This window comes from Cricetulus griseus (genome assembly GCF_003668045.3).
Source record: "Cricetulus griseus strain 17A/GY chromosome 1 unlocalized genomic scaffold, alternate assembly CriGri-PICRH-1.0 chr1_1, whole genome shotgun sequence".
Lineage (NCBI taxonomy): Eukaryota > Metazoa > Chordata > Mammalia > Rodentia > Cricetidae > Cricetulus > Cricetulus griseus.
The window spans coordinates 261,142,066-261,153,635 of record NW_023276807.1 but is presented as its reverse complement, the minus strand read 5'-3'; the positions used below and the strand labels follow the sequence as shown (position 1 = coordinate 261,153,635).

Sequence of the window (11,570 nt, the reverse complement as noted above, 5' to 3'; positions counted from 1 at the left end):
GCCATTCAAAAGCCATCCGTCCATGAGGGTGTTTCTTAGAAGCTGGCTTTTCTACCATGGTAGCTGGGTACACTAATAGTGTATGAGTAACAACCTTAGAAGAATAGTCACGATACCTGGGTGGAGTAGGTGCCTGGGATTGGAGTGATTCTGCTTCTGAGGCATCCCAATGATCTTTAAGCCTAGCAATGATATCCTTTTGAAAAGTTTCAATCTCCTTAATCATAAAAGATTCCAAGCATGTTAGTGAATCTGTAAATTGCTCTAACTGCTCATCTACATGTTTTTCTAGGTCTTTAATACGATCATCCTTAGGCAGCATCTGAATGGCATGGAAACTGCCTTCTAGGTATTGGAGTCTAGATTTGAGGTCATGATTTGCTGATTTTGAGTCCTCAGCAATCGACCTTATGGACCTCTGTAATCTGTCAGCCCTGTACTGTAAATTATCTTCCAAACATTCAAATCTAGACTCAAATTTGTGATCTGCTACCTTGGATGCTTCAATAACTGATTGAATGGCATTGTCCAATTCTTCAACCCTCTGTTGGGTATTTTGCACCGTTGCATCTAGTTGATGAGTAACATTGCCTATCTGAGTTTCTAGCTGGGTACAGATATTCTTTAGCTGGTCATGGTCTTCTGACAGCCTAGCCTCTAAGGCCTCAGACATGGATCTCTCTGTGTTTATCTTATCATAAATACGCTGCATCTCATCAGACAGCCCTGTCTTTAGTGTATTGGACACAGAGCCAAGCTTATCATCCAATTTCTGTTCCACTTGCTGCACAATTGTGGTCTGACCTAATCTTTTTTACAAAACCTCATTGTGTAAAGCTGTTATTTCCTGCAAGCAGGTGGTGAGGTTATCTCTGTCCCTGTTCCTGAGTCCTCTGGCTAGTAATACTATTTGTACCAGTAAGCTAACTGCCATTACAGCATACAGGCCAGTAATTGGCAAATTAGTATCCTTCTCAAACAGTGAATTCACATAATAAGCAAAAATATTACCAATTTTAGCAAATGGTAAATATTCCGCCATAATTTTACCTGATTTCTACTCCAGATGCAGTAAATATCTTTGACCAGTGGGTGGCACAGTTTTTCAGTGAGTCCAAGGCGTTTGTTAGCAGTTGGTCAGCGGTGGAGAGAGGTCACAAAAGCAGCTGCACTTATCTTAGAGAGTATACGGCCTCACAGTCGAAACCACTGAAACAGAGGCAGCTTTCCCGCAGCAGCGGCCAGGGGAAGCCTCTGCTGAAAGCTGAAGCTTACTCATCTCTAGGCAGCTAGAAACTGTCTCGGGGCTGGGTGGATGGTTCTGAGCAGCTCAGCTGCAGTGGGTCTGCTGCTAGCCGGGAACGCCTGTGAAGAGAGGGCGCTTTCTGGGTCTAGGCCGCGGGCCCGATGGAACCCACAGTGTGTCCCAAATGGGGTATAGGTTTCCAATATCCCGCTTCTGACAACCAGATATAGTGGGAAATTACCAATACGGAGTCAGGTAGAAATATAAGGGTATTTAATAGGGAAAAGCCTTACTTACAGAGCGACCTAGCCAGCCGGCACAGCAGCAGTCTGTACTGCAAGAAGCAAAGTGAAACTGAAAGAGCAAACGCAGTCACACTACGTCACTCTGATGACGCCCTCACAAGCGTGGTCAGGCACACCTGTAGCTAGCCCCTAAGAAGGTGTGGCTACAGCTTCCCCTACATACCTGATTTTTTTTTTTTTTTTTTTTTTTTTTTGGTTTTTCGTGACAGAGTTTCTCTGTGGCTTTGGAGGCTGTCCTGGATCTAGCTCTTATAGACCAGACTGGTCTCGAACTCACAGAAATCCACCTGCCTCTGCCTCCAGAGTGCTGGGATTAAAGCGTGTGCCATCAATGCCCTGCTGAATACCTGATTTTTGACAAAGAAGGTAAAGTTATACAATGGAAAAAAAAAGCATCTTCAACAAATGGTGTTGGCATAACTGGATTCAGACATATAGAAGATTGCAGTTAGACCCATATCTATCGCCATGCACTAAACTTAAATCCAAATGGATCAAAGGCCTCAACATAAATTAAGCCACACTGAAACTCCTAGAAGAGAAGGTAGGTGGCACCCTTGAACAAATTAGTACAGGAGACTGCTTTCTGAACATAACACCGGTAGCACAAACATTGGGATAAACAATTAATAAATGTGACCTCCTAAAACTGAGAAGCTTCTGTAAGGCAAAGGACAGTCAGCAAGAAAAAATGCCAGCCCACAGAATGTGAAAAGATATTCACCAACCCCACCTCTGACAGAGGTCTGATATCCAAAATATACAATCAACTCAAGAAACTAGCCACCAAAACGCCAATCAATGAAATTAAAAAGTGGGGTACTGAACTAAATAGAGAATTTTCAACAGAGGATTCTAAAATGGCTGAAAGACACTTGAGAAAGTGGACAACATCCTTAGCCATCAGGGAAATGCAACTCAAAACAACTCTGAGATACCATCTTACGCTGGCCAGAATGGCTAAAATCAAAAGCACCAAAGACAGTTTATGCTGGAGTGAAAACTTGTAAGACCACTTTGGAAATCATTATGGTGGTTTTTCAGGAAAATTGGAATAAATCTACCTCAAGGTCCAGCAATTCCTCTCTTGGGCATATACTCAAAGAAAGAACATTCATAAAACAACGACATCTGTTCAACTATGTTCATAGCAGTGTTGCTTGTAATAGCCAGAACCTCGATGTAACCTAGATGCCCCTCAACTGAAGAATGGATACATAAAATGTGGTACATTTACACAATGGAGTACTCCTCAGTGGAAAAAAGCAATGAAATCTTGAAATTCTCAGGTAAATGGATGGAACCTTAAGAAACCATCCTGAGTGAGGTAACCCAGACACAAAAAGACAAACATGGTATGTAGTCACTCATATATGAATTTTAGACATAGAGCAAAGGATTACCAGCCTACAATCCACATCACCAAAGGAACTAGGAGAAAAATGCATGGAACCTGGAGAATGTGAAGGGGCAGGATCTCCTGATCTAATTGGGAGCATGAGGGTATGGGAGAGGGAGCTGGAAGAATGAGAGGGGAGAATAGGAGGGGATAGGAGAATATGGAGTAGCAGAAAGTTTGAGTAGGGGGAAGAATAGAGGAGAGCAGGATGAGAGATACCATATCAGAGGGAGCCATTATAGGTCCAAGGAGAGATCTGACACTAGGGAGATTTCCAGAGATCTACAATATGACACCAACTGACAATCTAGGCAATAGTGGAGAGGCTACCCTAAATGCCTTTCCCCTAAAATGAGACTGATGCTGCCTTATATGCCATTCTAGAGTCCTTATCCAGTATCTGATGGAAGTAGAGGTAGACACCAACATCTATACACTGAACTGAACTATGGACCCAGTTTCAGAGAGGGAGCAATGAAGAACAAAGTTGGTGAAACCCACAGAAACAGCTGACTTGAACAAGGGGAAGCACATGGACCCCAGACTGATATCTGGGAGGCTAGCATGGGACTGATCCAGACCCCTGAACATGGATGTCAATGAGGAGACCTCTGCACGCTATGGGGCCCCTGGTAGTGGATCAGTATTTATCCCTGTTGTAAGAAGGGACTTTGAGAGCCCATCCCACATGGATGAATGCTCTCTCAGCTTGGACACATAGGGGATGGCCTAGGCCCTGCCCAGGATGATAGGAGAGACTTTTGGGGACTGCCATGGAGGGACTTAGCCTTCCTGGGGAGCAGAGGGTGGATTATGTGGGGGGGCTGGTGGGAGTTTGGGAGGAGAGATGGGGAGGGAGAAGGGATTGACATGTGAAGCAAACTTGTTTCTTATTTGAACTAATAAAAAAATCTATTCTTAAAAGACAAATGGTGTAATTTATATAATGCATGTATTATATGAATATTCAAAACTCTGTTTCAGTTTATGTTAATAAATTATTGATTTTTTAAGAGCTGCAATATTCCACAATTAGCACCTATAAAAAATTCTGGGTATGCTATTTTTTGTAACATCATGATGAATATTTGCAAATGGATAGAATCTAATGTCAGAGTTTTCTAAGATAAAATGATTGGTAGGTTATTCTTTCCAAGCAGGATTTTCATGTGCTCCTAAAATTCATATGATGATGAGATTTAAAATTTAATACTCTAAAAGAGTATAGGAGAACTTTTTGTATAGATCTTTGAATAAAATTATTATTTTTGTTGGTCTAAGCTTCCATTTGATCCTAGTTTATTTTTAAGACAGAGTTTCATATAGCTCAAACCATCCTTGAAATCCACATGTGTCTGAAGTTGGTCATAGACTGATTAATCCTTTCTTCCATCTCCCGTTGTTTTGATTTCGGGAATGTACTATCATATATGGTTTTGCACTAGGCTATTAAATCCCCTTTATCATATTGCTCATAGTAAAGAGAAAAAATGGATATTCCAATCTTGTTACAACTTATTGCTGTCTTGACATTTTCTTGGACTCTATTTGGTAAGCTCATGTTGTATTGGTAGTAAATGATTGATAATATCATGAAGAAAGAATTTGCAATGATATGTTTACAAACTGAATAACAGTGCATGCAGTAGTAACCCTTCCACTCAACCTGCTATCAGCAGTTGTAAAGGACAGGAAATGGACTAAGCAAGCTGCTTATATGTTGCACATTGAGATTTGGGACTTCTCCTGGCATGGTACAGACAAGAGTAACTATCATTTTTATTACTCTAGAGTCATTTTTGGTTTGTTGTAAAGGTATCATTTTTTACTTTGATGATTATTGTTCATTTTAGGAATAACTCTAGGATGAGTGTTAAGCCTCTGAATTTCAGAGTTTCAACATGAATTTTTGAACACTTAGAACCTTTTGAAGTTTCAGTGAAGGTTGCTACACAACAAATTTCTTCTATCATCTGGGGCACCAAAGCTTATTCTACTGATTAGAATTGAAAAATTTTAAATGAGATATAATAATAATGACAATAGTCATCCTTGTATTTTCAGAGAGTCTGGCAAAGCACTAAGGGAGTTTTGCAAAGTGTGAAGAAGTATGGTTAGGCTGTTATTATATTGAATCTCTCTTGATGCAATTTACCTTTCAGTGATTGCTTTAGTCTTTAATTGAGTAATGCTTATTCAGGCAATTCAGAATATAAAAAGTCACTCTCATTGTGGGCTTATTTTACAAAACATATTTGTTAATTAAAGTGTGTTTCTAGGTTTATTTTTAAAATTGAAAAGAAGATTGTAAAAATCATAAAATTTTATTACAGTACACTGTTTCGGCACCAGTAAATGAAACATAAAGAGGCAGCCCACAAAGTTTCTCTTCTAATGGCATGTTAAAACAATTTTATAATCCAACACAAAAAGCCAACAGGGTGAAAACAATGCAAACTTCAAAATGCTACTTATTTGTTGAAAACAATAATGAATAATGTAAATACTTAAAATACAGCTTTAACATGTTTCCTGTTCACATTTTACAGGATTTAGTTCACCTTAACCCAATACATTAAATTATATACTGATATTTATTTTTGTTCATCAAATTAAATGCAGATTAATAAGTTGTGTTTATGTAAATTCATTACATATTTAATAAAATATCTGAAAATGCTGTTATATGAATAATGAAAATCAAAGTAAATTTCTGTCATGTATTTTTAGGCCTATGTCACTTTCCTAATGTAGCATTCCTTTGCTGTTCATACAAAATCAAGTCAATAGATATTTCAATCATTTGTATTTGTATGCTGCTTTTCTGCAATATCATCTGTCTCCAGATTTCATAACAGACAGGGGTTGCCTGCTGGAATCAATTCTACCTGTTGACTGATTTTCATGTACAGAGTTTTCTACTCACTGAAATGCTGTTTTAACCTTCAGGTCCACATCCATTGTGCCTTTGTGACTAATCATGGGCATGCAGGAGAGAGGGAACTGTTTCAGTGTTCATTGCCCATGTTCACAGCTGCAGGTGAATATGGTAATCCTCACTGTAGCACATTCCCTAAGTGCATTGTCCCTACCCTCACTTTGTGTGTTGTGTGTGTGTTTTCCTTCTAGACTGATTTTTTTGGTTTTTTTTTTTTTGTTTTTTGTTTTTTAATCAAAATGCTTTCAAGCTCAGAGCTAAATCACAGTTTAGGCTTCTAGAAAAGGAAGACTGTGTAGTTGGCAAAATGCAAAGAAATGCATGCTCAATAAATTTTTGAAGCCATGCATTCAGCCTTAATGACTCAGTGATAGACATCAAATATGTGTTTTAAACAGCAAGACACATGAATCAAAATACATATTAATAAGTTGATAAAATGGTTTTTAAGAAAAAGTTGGAAGGAAACTAGTCCTGATTTCTTTAAAAGCAAGGACTGAATATTTGTTGACTGAATAAAGGGATTTGAAAACACATGCCTCTCAAGAATAATGAAAATGGACTCTACTTATTGACATTCCCTGAAGGTTTACTTTTTTATCTGCAAGTAGAATTCAGTGATTGTTTCTGTCCGTGTCTAGTTACAAGAGGAAGAGCATCAGAAGATGTTTCTCTACTCTGTTTCCTCTGGGCTAGACATGAGTATCAAAGTATGCAACAGGGCAGCTTTAGTGACCAGCAGATCAAGCTGTGGAGATCTGACCTGTCTATACTACCTCCTGCATAGAAGAGAGAAACTCAGAAAATACAGCAAAACTTTGTGAGGCTCCTCCCACTACAAGATGATCTGAGGAAAGCAGTGATCACAGTTACTTCTTGCAGATACAGCGGCAGGTGGAATGCCTGTGTGTTTTGTAAGGAACTGCAGTAAACACAGTGGCTTACCGATAGACTTATATTGAGCTCATCCTTTGTTCTGTTGTTTCTTTCAATACCCGTGGCAAATGTACGTAGCTTTAAATCTTCTCAGGAACATAATTACTCAAAATCATATCAAAATATCTCATCTCTAACACAATAATATGGTATCTTCAAGAAATATCTACATTGTGAAATTACATGAGCTTATGTACTGGGTACATTGTTCTTGTAATTCTATGTAAACATAATTTTTCTTTTTCATGGGAAACTTCACATAAACAACTTTCACTATGAAACTGAAATAACAAATATTTAATAATAAAATGACAAGGAACAATAAAATGGAAAACAAAAACATAAAAAGTAGAATGTGATTTATAATTTATTTTATAGCTTTTAAATCTATCAATGCCATTTCTCTCTATTGCTACATTTGAAGATCACTTTAAACCATAATTTTTCTTTTTGATATTCCTGCTTTATTTTATTTTATTTTTTTATAACAGGTCTTGCCTCAAGTTTATTTGTAAAAACAGCAAAGGGCATGATCACCTGCAGATAGTGTGTAGGCATGTCACACCAGTCCATCTGTCTTCACAGTGGAAGAAACCTTTTCTACGGTGCCTTCACAGGGGCCTGGGCACCTTTGGGAGCCTGAGCTGGAGCCAAGGCCTCTGCCTTGGTTTGAACCTTGGGCTTTGGTTGGCAGAGCCTGTGACCCTTGGCCATGTAGCTTCTAATCTGCTTCCCAAACCTGGGGTGAGCGATGAAAGCAATGCAGCTGAGTTTGCTGGCCTCTGCGTGTGTGCTCACGGTCTTCGCATTGTTTGCCTCCATCTTCTTCATGCCTTTCTTGTTGTGTTTATGTGCAAAGCGCATGTTCCTCAGGAACTTGGGGTTGACACCCTTAAGAGATTCGTATCTTTGTGATTTTCTTCATGCCATATCTGTGCCATTTCCTGGACTGGTTGTATGTTGCGTGGTTCTTGGACTTGGCCATGTCTTAACTGTATCCGGAGGCTCCCAAAGCCCTGGGACCAGAAGAGAAAGAGAAGAGCTCCTGCTTCATTTTTTAGTACTTGAGGAAATGAAGCACATAAAGAAAATGCCTTCCCACTTTCAAATATTACTGTAATCCCAGTATGTTATATTGCATTTATTTTATATTGCATTTATTGCAATATATATATATATATATATATATATATATATACCGAGTTCTAATTTTTTTCTATAAACTATATATTGCCATCTTTTTCTTGTTGTTGAAAAAATCAAGCAATATCATGTTTCAGAAATATGTAAATGTTTTTCTTGTTAACTTTCATTGGACTTACCATACCAAATATTTTTCAGTGAATGTTCACGGTTTCATATCATTGTATATTTAATATATATTTTTTGCAGTTCAGAACTGAAACACAGAATGAGAACCTAGTGCAAAGCAGAGTTTTGCTAAAGAAATCAATGTGTTTCAGCTTGATCAGCAGGTCAGGTGAAGTCCACACAGGAATTCAGGAGTATTTACAATGAACTTTTATCTGTCTATCTTCAATTCAGTGAGTGTCTCCTTGCTACATCGAGACTAAATCTGCTTTTTTTTCATTTTAATGTTTTTATATCAGGGTCAATCATTTTTATTTCATGAGTCAGTGTTTTACCTGTATGGTTGTCTGTACACCACGTATATAGTTGATGCCAGAAGAATTCAGAAGAGGGAATTGGATACCCTGGAAATGGAGTGGTAGGTGGTACTGTGTGGGTACTAGACATTAAAACCATGTCTTTTTCCACAGCATTAAAGACAGAGCCATCTCTCTATACCTGAATCTAGGTGTTCTAACATGATGTTATGTTTATTGTCCTGTTAATACTTACCTCTATTTCATTATGGCATATGTCCCCAGCTTCATATAATTAAATTCCTGAACACACTTAGTGGAGACAGATGCTAATGTTTTTCTGCATCACAATCACTTTCTCATTCATCTTTATTGCTGCCTCTCAAAGAAAGCATTAGCTCTTCCAAATGAATTTTCTCTGACTTTTCGCTTCATATACATTCTCTATTGTTTATATAATAAATATCTCATTGATATATTTCTATCATTTATATTTTCTTGACTTCTGGCACTCTCTTGCATATGCCTTTTAAGTGATGTGTCAATGAAACTTGCTTGGTTTCTAAGCTCAAGAAGGGTAAAGTTCACTGATTTTCCTAATAAAAATCCAGAATCATAATGTCTAGTTACAGAAATGATAAACATTGTTACAATTGTCTATCAATCCAGTCTTGGCACATGCCAGACATATCTTACCATTGAGCTGTATCTCAGGAAGATAATTTTGAAGAAGCATGCCTCCTGGAATGTATTGTTCATTAAAGTCCTTGCATGAAGGTAAGGCAAGCAGCACTTGAGAAGAGTCTGTTGAGTCCCACCTTCATGGAGACAATTGAAATGTTTTACAAATAAGCATATTTAAAGAATAACTCACACGTTTAATAGTATTAAATCTTTTAAGTATTGTAGCAATGAACTGACACACTGTTGCCTGAATTTGTGCAGCTTAAAGATTTAGGATTATCCTATAGATGTGCAACACTTCTGTAGGATTTTTCTGTTTGTTTGTTTCTTTGTTTGCTTTTAAATTTGTTGGTGATCATTTAGATAATGCATTTATATAAAATGTACTACCATAGTATGTTCCTTTGTATACCCATACTTGCCCCTTGGACTATAACAGAGGCAGAGAACTTGTGAAAATATGCTTTCATAAAAAGTTTTGAAAGAAAGAAAGAAAGAAAGAAAGAAAGAAAGAAAGAAAGAAAGAAAGGAAGGAAGGAAGGAAGGAAGGAAGGAAGGAAGAAAGAAAGAAAACAGGAAACATTTCACAGGCTAGAGGAACACATGTTAAATTATGTGCACCAAAATTCTTAAATGATCTTCAAAAGAAATTTACAAGTTTCCTGGGAACTCTATAATTTTAACAGTGTTGTCAGGAAATTTAACTTTACTTTTAACCTGAACTTATCATACTGAAACTGATTAGATTTCATTTCTTGGCTTTTACAACCAGAGAGGAAAGAAGCCTGCCGTTCTCCATTGGTGCATACTGAATTCACAGTTCAAAGGGAGGGCTTTATATAATGTTGCTCAAGTACATAATCTCCAAAATGAATGTTTTTACAAGTTTTATATTCAGATTCACTTTGCCATGAATCTGGTACAAAACAATATATTTGGCTCATTAGTTTAAAAATACAGATTTTAAAATGCTACTGATTATTCATACTGGAAGGAAAGGTTTTAGCATCTGGGGGACTGGCAAATTTTGGTAGTTATTTTATTGCAACAGAATATCTTTCAGATCAATTTTATCAACATCAACTTCAGGGGTTATTACTTATTTTTTTCTTTAGTGTCATGTATCCATGGTATTCCTGATAGGTGCAATAGCTACTACTAAAACAGGAAAATAGAAAATAGACAGTGGAAAACAGAAAGTACATCACAGAACACATTTATGTTGTCAGACATGATGCAGAATGAACAGTAAGGGGTTCACAGACTAGAAAAGGAATGCCCAGAGCATCATGCAAAAAAAAAAAAAGAGCTACACATTGAAATGCCTGTCCATCACATTCTTTCCAGTGAACTGACTCTACAGAAAATGTACACATCTCTCTTCAGAAACAGAAGCTGTTAGAGTTCCATGCATAAAAAGGAATAATTTATATAAAATCTCCTCAGATTTGTAAAAGAATGGCTTGCATACAAAAACAGGAGTAGCTCTTCTATAGCCCAGATTATTATTATTTTTATTTTATTAGTTCTAGTTAGGGAACAAGCTTATTTCAAGTCCCTTCTCCCTCTCCCTCCCCTCACCCCCAACCCTCCTCCCCCACCCCTATAGCCCAGATTATTATGCTTTCTCTTTTTTTATTTTATTAGTTCAAATTAGGAACAGGCTTGCTTCAGATGTCAATCCCTTCTCCCTCTCACTCCCCTCCCCCCAACATACCACCTGCCCCTAACCATCTGCCCTCCACTCCTCAGGCAGGGTAAGGCCCTCAAAAGGGGCTCCCCAAAGTCTACCACATCATCCTGGACCAGGCCTAAGCCCTATCCCATGTGTCCAGATCAAGAGAGCATCCCTTCACAAGGGATGGGCTCTCAAAATCCCTTCTTTTTTTAAAGACCTTACATATTTAATACAGTGCATTACCTCTGTACAAATGGAAAAAATTAAGTTGAACATTTCTAGACCAATATGGCTGTTAATTTTTGTACAATGCCAACTCAACACAGTAAACTGGGATACTTTTTTCCAAAGTTGACAGCACAGCTAAAGTTTCCAAAAATTCAAATTATATATATATATATATATATATATATATATATATATATATATAATAATGGAAGTATGTTATGCATCAATAGCAGCAACAGCTTTTCCAGGTTCTTCAGTCATTTGAACAAAATTGTAGAGACATCCAGCACTTTCCATTTAAAAAAAAAGTAAAAAACAAAATCCCAGAAAAACAGCACAGTTCTGTCACTCTTGTGGTACCTGGCAATATTTTTTTTTTTTTTGTAAATTAGCTTCTCAATCATCATCTGGAAGGAAATCATTCTGAGCACCATCATTAAAAACAGCTCTGATAAAGCACAGTCACTACTACGAATCATAAAACAGGTCTACATTTGAGTGAGCACATATCATGTTTGTCTTTTTTGTGATTCGGTTACCTCGCTCAGA

General features: G+C 37.5%; 1 pseudogene; it reads right to left on the bottom strand.

Moving 5' to 3' along the window:
* Positions 1-7,424: 7,424 nt before the first annotated feature.
* LOC100765528 lies at positions 7,425-7,809 on the bottom strand (annotated as a pseudogene).
* Positions 7,810-11,570: the final 3,761 nt, after the last annotated feature.